The sequence below is a fragment of the Moschus berezovskii genome, chromosome 26, assembly GCF_049115385.1.
Source record: "Moschus berezovskii isolate FMDL1 chromosome 26, NW_MosBer_1.0, whole genome shotgun sequence".
In the NCBI taxonomy this organism is placed as follows: Eukaryota; Metazoa; Chordata; class Mammalia; order Artiodactyla; family Moschidae; genus Moschus; species Moschus berezovskii.
Window position 1 is genome coordinate 49,892,430 of NC_142485.1, and position 10,071 is coordinate 49,902,500.

Below are 10,071 nucleotides of genomic sequence, written 5' to 3' on the forward strand. Positions count from 1 at the left end.
TCGAGATGTTTCTTGACTTCCTACTTTTGCATTCCAGTCCCCTATCTATCATGAAAAGGACATCTTTTCTGGGTGTTCGTTCTAAAAGGTCTCGTGGGTCTTCACAGAACCGTTCCACTTCGGCCTCCTCAGCGTTACTGGTTGGGGCATAGGCCTGGATTCCTGTCACATCGAATGGTTTGCCTCGGAAACGAACAGAAATCATTCCGTCGTTTTTAAGATCGCATCCAAGGACTGCATTTCGGACCCTTTTGTTGACCATGACGGCTACTCCATTCCTTCTAAGGGATTCCTGCCCACAGCAGTAGATATAATGGTCACCTGAGTTAAATTCACCCATTCCGGTCCATTTTAATTCACCGATTCCCAGAACGTCTATGTTCACTCTTGCCATCTCCTGTCTGACCACTTCCAATCTGCCTCGATTCATGGACCTAACATTCCAGGTTCCTATGCAATACTGCTCTTTACAGCACCGGACCTCGCTTCTATCAACGTTCACATCCACACCTGGGTATCGGTTTTGCTTTTGCTCCACCCCTTCATGCCTTCTAGACTTATTTCTCCACCGATCTCCAGTAGCATACTGGGCACCTACCGACCTAGGCTATGGTTTTTCCCGTGGTCACGTATGGATGTGAGAGTCGGACTGTGAAGAAAGCTGATCGCCGAAGAACGGATGCTTTTGAACTGTGGTGTCGGAGAAGACTCTCGAGAGTCCCTCGGACCGGTGTTCATCGGAAGGACTGACGCTAAAGCTGAAACTGCAATCCTTTGGCCACCTCACGCGACGAGTTGACTCACTGGAAAAGACTCTGCTGCTGGGAGAGGTCGGGGGCAGGAGGAGAAGGGGACGACGGAGAACGAGATGGCTGGATGACATCACCGACTCTGTGGACACGAGCTTGAGTGAACTCCGGGAGTCGGTGATGGACAGGGAGGCCTGGCCTGCTGTGATTCATGGGGTCGCAGAGAGTCGGACACGACCGAGCGACCGAACCGAACTGAAAAAGATGACTACGTGTGACTATGTTGAAACTAGTACGGTTTAAAAATGCTATATAAACCCTTGGCTCAGCGTGCTCGGGGTCCTTGTCGAAACCCGCTGCGTCGGGCAGACGCTCGGACCCCAGCTAGCCGGAAATAAACCTCGCCGTGTGTCTTGCATTATCGTGAGTGTCCTCTGTTCCTCGGAGGGAAGGGCGACTCCGGACCCTAACAGGAACTCGACCAAAGGCCGCAGATCAAGCCAGCCCAACAGAAATAGATGTAGAGTGACCGAAAGAGCGGAGAAGGCTCAGCAGAGTCTGGCTGACCTCACCCAAAGCCTAGGTGAGGAATCTGGGACCAGGCAGAGAAGGGCCGTAAAGGCAGTTTGGGGAGGGGTTTCGGAAGTCAACCTGACTTCTCTCCGGAGGAAGTTTCGAGCCGGTTGGGTCAGCAGCCAAGAGAAACGGGATTGAAAATGGCGTCGGGGCCTCCGTGCCGCTTGCTGTCGGCCCAGCAAATATTTCTTCATTGCCACCGGCCTGAAGAAGCCATCTTGTAAACTCTTTCATTCCTTTGATTGTGCACTTTAAATCTCCCCCCCCCTCCCCCCAGCACGGTTTTTTAATAAAGTCTTTTGAAAAACGTGAAAGAAAGAATCCTCCCTGAGAGTTTCTGAAGTCTGAAAGGACCAGGTAGAGAGAAAAAGAGAAACGATTCCATTCTGCTGACAGGGGTGTGGTATGCAGTGACCGAGTGACAGATGTGTCCATCTGTCAAAACCCACACGTGAAACGCTGTGTCCTTCCGGTCCTTTGTTCCCTCTTTGTATCTGGAGCGCAACAGATTCAAACGGTAGGTCCTTTTATGATTGTCTGTATGTCGTTTTTCCTGCCCGCCCCGCCCCCGTCGTCTCTCTGTCTCTCTCGCTTTTCACTCAGGTTAGGGAATTAAAAAAAAAAAAAAGGAGACGTCTGTAGTTCTGCAGGTCAGGAAGCAACAGTTAGAAGTAGGCATGGAGCACAACAGGCTGGTTCCAAACAGGGAAAGGAGTCCATCAGGGCTGTATATTGTCACCCTGCTTATTTAACTTATATGCTGAGTACACATCATGAGAAACGCGGGGCTAGAGGAAGCACAAGCTGGAATCAAGTTTGCCGGGAGAAATATCAATCACCTCAGATACGCACATGACACCACCGTTATGGCAGAAATGAAGTCTAGTGTGGGTTTACAAAGTCGTGTTCGTTTCAGGTTTTCAGATTCTTTTCCCTTAGAGGTTCACGCAAGGTCATAAGTCTGTTTCCCTGGGCTGGCGTAGGAAGACGCTTGCTGATTGTTTTGATGTACAGTTTACGTGTCCATGTTCAACCCGACCTCCTGAGTGGCGCGTCCCGCCCCCAATCCTCTTTTCGACAAGAAGTCAAGCTATATGCCTAGCGTATACCAAGGATGTCCGACCACCGCCCGCCCCAGGTTACAGGCGTGACAGGTCAGACTGTAGATAGAAATCTTCACGTCAAGGGAGGGTACATTCACAACAGGAAGACTCATCTGAAAGGCACCCTCTCCTGTGAAGGTGGACGGAGGGGAGGGAGGGCAGAGGGATCATGGGAGGGGAAGGAGAAAGAGAGGGACAGGGACACACAGGGTGTGTCTGTCTGTGTCGTGTCCGTGGCACGCACAGGTGCCGCGTGGGTGCTGTGTGCGGCCGTGTGTGTGTAGGAGAGAGTTGTCGAATCCCTGGCTGTGTCTCTGTCTCCGCCCGCCCCCGCCCCCCCCCGCTCTGCCCCCCGCCCCCCCGCTCCGCCCCCCCCCCGCAACCCCCCCGCACCCGCCTCCCGCAACCCCCCGCACCCGGCTCCGCCCCCTCCACCCCGCCCCCACCCGCTCACCCGCGAGCACACACACACATTCCCACCCGCCCCCACCCGCCTCCCCCGCCCCGCCTCCCCTCCCCTCCCCTCCCCCGCCCCCACCCGCTCACCCGCGTGCACACACACACATTCCCACCCGACCCATCCGCCCTCTCCGCCCACGCCCCCGCCCCCACCGGCTCCCCCGCCCCCCGTCCCCCTCCCCCGCCGCCCCCCCTCCCCCGCCGCCCCCCCTCCCCGTTCGCGCGCGCGCGCGCGCACGCGCGCAGACACACACACACACACACACACACACACACACACACACATTCCCACCCGCCCACCTGTACACACCATACCCCGCACTCACACCACAACGCAGTTTGTGTGTGGCAGGTGTGCAGGGTGGTGTGTGTTGTGTGGGGGGGGGCGGGGGGTGTGAGGGGTGTGAGGGGGAGCGGGCAGAGACAGAGAGACACAGTCCGGCAAAGGACAACGTGTATGCATGGGTGTTCCGCATCATTTGCTTGTGTTTTCTGAGCTCATTCAATCACTTCCGTGATCAAGACCCCTCCCCTGAAATCGTGGGGGGCGGGGGGCGGCGCGCCACCTCGTGTCAAACAGGCGACCTTCGATCCTTGCATCCTGCCCCTGAACCTGACTGGAGCGAGAGGATGTGCGTGATCTATCGTGGTTTTGTTTGGAATCCTTGGCGGGAGAAGGACGATTTTCCCCGCACGCCCAGGGACGAGGCCAAAGAGATGGAAGTAAGCTTTCCCATGGCTAAATTGTTTTAAAGGAGGGAAAGAGGTTGTGTGTCATGACAGCGTGGCACAGCAGCTTCTTAAGTCTACCCAGGCAGGTGAATTGTTTTGTTTTGTTTTGTTTTGTTTCTTCCAGAATTTATATGTAGGAGATGATATTCACTAAATTTGTCTTTTCACCTGATCACCTGAAAAGACAGATTCTATCCACATTTAGATAACAAGGGTTGGAGACCACTATCTACGTTTACACAAGAAGGATTATAATGACAACAAAGCAAATCTGTTACAAGCAAACAATCTGTACTGTATATTGAATTGTTTCTTACAACTAGGTTTGACCATCTGCACAAACTTCATTAACAGAATTATTACCAACAGACTGAGCCAAAAGGTGTGCCACGTAGCCAAGCATCTCACTTGCACCCGAATATGAGTAACATGTAAAGAGGGACTAAGGGGACTTCCCTGGAAATCCAGAGGCAATATTTCATCGTCTAGTGTAGGGTGGGGTTCGATCCCTGGTCAAGGAGATAAGATCCCACTTACTTAGGGGCCAAAACTATAAGACATAAAATAGAAGCAATACTGTAACAAAAGCAAAGTTTTTTTATTTATTTATTTATTTTTTTGCTTTACAGATTTATTTTTATTTTATTTTTTTTTATTACAGTTAAAAGTATTTTTATTAAAAAAGCACAAATGCAAAGAAATGAACAGAGGAAAATTTATGCGTCGAACCTGGACTGGTCACTTATGATAATATACATGCTACAATTCCATTCTCCCCAATCATTCCACCTTCACCCTCTCCCACAGAGTCCCAAAGACTGTTCTAAATGCCTATGTCTCTTTTGCAGTCTCTTATACAGGGTTCAGGTTACCATTTTTCTAAATTCCACATATATGCGTTAATATACAGTATTGATGTTCTTCTTTCTGGCTTACTTCACTCTGTATAATTGGCTCCAGTTTCATCCACCTCATTAAAACTGATTCAAATGCATTCTTTTTGATGGCTGAGAAATACTCCATTGTGTATATGTACCAAAGCTTTCTTATCCATTCATCTGCAGATGGACATCTAGGTTGCTTCCATGTCCTGGCTATTATAAACAGTGCTGCAATGAACATTGGAGTACATGTGTCTCTTTCAATTCTGGTTTCCTCGGTGTGTATGCCCAGGAGTGCGATCGCTGGATCATATGGCAGTTCTATTTCCAGTTTTCTGAGGAATCTCCACACTGTTCTCCATAGTGGCTGTACTAGTTTGCATTCCCACCAACAGTGTAAGAGGGTTCCCTTTTCTCCACACCCTCTCCAGCATTTATTGCATGTAGACTTTTGGATAGCAGCCATTCTGACTGGTGTGAAATGGTATCTCATTGTGGTTTTGATTTGCATTTCTCTGATGATGAGGGATGTTGAGCATTTTTTCACGTGTTTGTTAGCCATCTTTATGTCTTCTTTGGAGAAATGTCTGTTTAGTTCTTTGGCCCATTTTTTGATTGGGTCACTTAGTTTTCTGGAATTAAGCTGCAGGAGCTGCTTGTATAATTTGGAGATTAATCCTTTATCAGTTGCTTCATTTGCTATTATTTTCTCCCATTCTGAAGGCTGTCTTTTCACCTTGCTTAGAGTTTCCTTTGCGGTGCAGAAGCTTTTGATTTTAATTAGGTCCCATTTGTTTATTTTTGCTTTTATTTCCAATATTCTGGGAGGTGGGTCTTGGAGGATCCTGCTGTGATTTCTGTCGGAGAGGGTTTTGCCTACGTTCTCCTCCTACCCAGGCAGGTGAATTGTTTTAAAGGAGGGAAAGCGGTTGTGTGTCGTGACACCGTGGCACAGCAGCTTCTTAAGTCTACTCACGCATCTCGTGACACCGTGGCACAGCAGCTTCTTAAGTCTACCCAGGCAGGTGAATTGTTTTAAAGGAGGGAAAGAGGCTGTGTCTCGTGACACCGTGGCACAGCAGCTTCTTAAGTGTACCCACGCAGGTGAATTGTTTTAAAGGAGGGAAAGAGGTTGTGTGTCAAGAGGTTGTGTGACATGACAGCGGCACAGCAGCTTCTTAAGTCTACCCACGCAGGTGAATTGTTTTAAAGGAGGGAAGGAGGTTGTGTCTCGTGACACCGTGGCACAGCAGCTTCTTAAGTCTACCCAGGCAGGTGAATTGTTTTAAAGAAGGGAAAGAGGTTGTGTCTCGTGACACCCACCGTGGCACAGCAGCTTCTTAAGACTACCCAGGCAGGTGAATTGTTTTAAAGGAGGGAAAGTGGTTGTGTGTCATGACACCGTGGCACAGCAGCTTCTTAAGTCTACCCATGCAGGTGAATTGTTTTTAAGGAGGGAAAGAGGTTGTGTGTCGTGACACCGTGGCACAGCAGCTTCTTAAGTGTACCCACGCAGGTGAATTGTTTTAAAGGAGGGAAAGCGGTTGTGTGTCGTGACACCGTGGCACAGCAGCTTCTTAAGTCTACCCACGCAGGTGAATTGTTTTAAAGGAGGGAAAGAGGTTGTGTCTCGAGACACCGTGGCAGAGCAGCTTCTTAAGTCTACCCACGCAGGTGAATTGTTTTTAAGGAGGGAAAGAGGTTGTGTGTCGTGACACCGTGGCACAGCAGCTTCTTAAGTGTACCCACGCATCTCGTGACACCGTGGCACAGCAGCTTCTTAAGTCTACCCAGGCAGGTGAATTGTTTTAATGGAGGGAAAGAGGTTGTGTCTCGTGACACCGTGGCACAGCAGCTTCTTAAGTCTACCCAGGCAGGTGAATTGTTTTAAAGGAGGGAAAGTGGTTGTGTGTCGTGACACCGTGGCACAGCAGCTTCTTAAGTCTACCCACGCATCTCGTGACACCGTGGCACAGCAGCTTCTTAAGTCTACCCAGGCAGGTGAATTGTTTTAATGGAGGGAAAGAGGTTGTGTCTCGTGACACCGTGGCACAGCAGCTTCTTAAGTGTACCCACGCAGGTGAATTGTTTTAAAGGAGGGAAAGTGGTTGTGTGTCATGACACCGTGGCACAGCAGCTTCTTAAGTCTACCCAGGCAGGTGAGTTGTTTTAAAGGAGGGAAAGAGGTTGTGTCTCGAGACACCGTGGCACAGCAGCTTCTTAAGTCTACCCAGGCAGGTGAATTGTTTTAAAGGAGGGAAAGAGGTTGTGTCTCGTGACACCGTGGCACAGCAGCTTCTTAAGTGTACCCACGCAGGTGAATTGTTTTAAAGGAGGGAAAGAGGTTGTGTGTCATGACAGCGGCACAGCAGCTTCTTAAGTCTACCCACGCAGGTGAATTGTTTTAAAGGAGGGAAGGAGGTTGTGTCTCGTGACACCGTGGCACAGCAGCTTCTTAAGTCTACCCACGCAGGTGAATTGTTTTAAAGGAGGGAAAGAGGTTGTGTGTCAAGAGGTTGTGTGTCATGACAGCGGCACAGCAGCTTCTTAAGTCTACCCACGCCGGTGAATTGTTGTAAAGGAGGGAAAGAGGTTGTGTCTCGTGACACCGTGGCACAGCAGCTTCTTAAGTCTACCCAGGCAGGTGAGTTGTTTTAAAGGAGGGAAAGAGGTTGTGTCTCATGACACCGTGGCACAGCAGCTTCTTAAGTCTACCCAGGCAGGTGAATTGTTTTAAAGAAAAAAGGAAGCCAGCTTTCCAAAACGACATTTCCAATCCAAACCAAAAAGCCGAAGTGGCTACCCATCCCCCACCGCCACGCCCTCCCTGTTGACCTCTGGCGCAAGGGGCCCCTCCCACACAGCCTCCTTCCACAGCCCCAGGGCATTCAAGTGTTTGCCGGCCCCCGGCCGTCCTGCTCCATCCGCGGTCCCCCCGCCCCCTCTTCCGCAGGACCCTCTAAGAAAGAGACCGGCCGGCAGGTGGCGCCCGACACCCAGCACGCTGTCCAGAGAGCCGGCCGCAGCGTAGGAGTTTCGGGGGCGACGCGTTCGTTGCCAGATGTGGCTCCTCTCTTAGGGCGCCGTTTCTCCGCTAAGTCACGACGGGGACAGGACAACGTCCCTGGGCGAGGTAAGACGGACGTACAACCGGGAGGGGAAGGGAAGGATGCTTCGCACCCTACCTGGGGGGCAGCGGAATGCACACCCATCCGAGGGGGACCGCAGGCCAACGTCAGGCGGCGCGAGCACCCGCCCCGAAGAAAGAACTCGCCATCATCCCCGTCCCTGTCACCACTCTTTGGGCGTGCCAGGAGAAACCCTTCGGGTGACCCCCGACGACGGCTGTCAGCAAAAGCAACCTTCAACAATGGCACGAATAAACGGGGCCTCAGTGTTGGAAACACACTCGTATCGTGGCGACGCAACGAAAATCAGAAGCACGCACTCGTCTCACACACACACACACACACACACACACACACACACACACATAACCGCTAGAAACAAACTCGACGAAAATCAGAAGCACGCACTCGTCTCACACACACACACACACACACACATAACCGCTAGAAACAAACTCGAGGAAAATCAGAAGCACGCACTCGTCTCACACACACACACACACACACACACATAACCGCTAGAAACAAACTCGACACTTCTGAAAAAGAAAAGGCAAACGTCAAAGAGCGGGTGGATCTGGTGGGTCGGCCCGCGGAGGCGAACAGGAACACAGAAGTCAAACCGATACAAGAACCCACTGGGAGGCCAAGTGGGGCGGGGCCGGCTCGGCGGGGCCTGCTGGTCTACCCACGTAGGTGAATTGTTTTTAAGGAGGGAAAGAGGTTGTGTGTCGTGACACCGTGGCACAGCAGCTTCTTAAGTCTACCCACGCAGGTGAATTGTTTTAAAGGAGGGAAAGTGGTTGTGTGTCGTGACACCGTGGCACAGCAGCTTCTTAAGTCTACCCACGCAGGTGAATTGTTTTAAAGGAGGGAAAGTGGTTGTGTGTCATGACACCGTGGCACAGCAGCTTCTTAAGTCTACCCACGCAGGTGAATTGTTTTTAAGGAGGGAAAGAGGTTGTGTGTCGTGACACCGTGGCACAGCAGCTTCTTAAGTCTACCCACGCAGGTGAATTGTTTTAAAGGAGGGAAAGTGGTTGTGTGTCATGACACCGTGGCACAGCAGCTTCTTAAGTCTACCCACGCAGGTGAATTGTTTTAAAGGAGGGAAAGAGGTTGTGTGCCATGACACCGTGGCACAGCAGCTTCTTAAGTGTACCCACGCAGGTGAATTGTTTTAAAGGAGGGAAGGAGGTTGTGTCTCGTGACACCGTGGCACAGCAGCTTCTTAAGTCTACCCACGCAGGTGAATTGTTTTAAAGGAGGGAAGGAGGTTGTGTCTCGTGACACCGTGGCACAGCAGCTTCTTAAGTCTACCCACGCAGGTGAATTGTTTTAAAGGAGGGAAAGAGGTTGTGTGTCATGACAGCGGCACAGCAGCTTCTTAAGTCTACCCACGCAGGTGAATTGTTGTAAAGGAGGGAAAGAGGTTGTGTCTCGTGACACCGTGGCACAGCAGCTTCTTAAGTCTACCCAGGCAGGTGAGTTGTTTTAAAGGAGGGAAAGAGGTTGTGTGCCATGACACCGTGGCACAGCAGCTTCTTAAGTCTACCCAGGCAGGTGAATTGTTTTAAAGGAGGGAAAGAGGTTGTGTGCCATGACACCGTGGCACAGCAGCTTCTTAAGTGTACCCACGCAGGTGAATTGTTTTAAAGGAGGGAAGGAGGTTGTGTCTCGTGACACCGTGGCACAGCAGCTTCTTAAGTCTACCCACGCAGGTGAATTGTTTTAAAGGAGGGAAGGAGGTTGTGTCTCGTGACACCGTGGCACAGCAGCTTCTTAAGTCTACCCACGCAGGTGAATTGTTTTAAAGGAGGGAAAGAGGTTGTGTGTCAAGAGGTTGTGTGTCATGACAGCGGCACAGCAGCTTCTTAAGTCTACCCACGCAGGTGAATTGTTTTAAAGAAAAAAGGAAGCCAGCTTTCCAAAACGACATTTCCAATCCAAACCAAAAAGCCGAAGTGGCTACCCATCCCCCACCGCCACGCCCTCCCTGTTGACCTCTGGCGCAAGGGGCCCCTCCCACACAGCCTCCTTCCACAGCCCCAGGGCATTCAAGTGTTTGCCGGCCCCCGGCCGTCCTGCTCCATCCGCGGTGCCCCCGCCCCCTCTTCCGCAGGACCCTCTAAGAAAGAGAGCGGCCGGCAGGTGGCGCCCGACACCCAGCACGCTGTCCAGAGAGCCGGCCGCAGCGTAGGAGTTTCGGGGGCGACGCGTTCGTTGCCAGATGTGGCTCCTCTCTTAGGGCGCCGTTTCTCCGCTAAGTCACGACGGGGACAGGACAACGTCCCTGGGCGAGGTACGACGGACGTACAACCGGGAGGGGAAGGGAAGGATGCTTCGCACCCTACCTGGGGGGCAGCGGAATGCACACCCATCCGAGGGGGACCGCAGGCCAACGTCAGGCGGCGCGAGCACCCGCCCCGAAGAAAGAACTCGC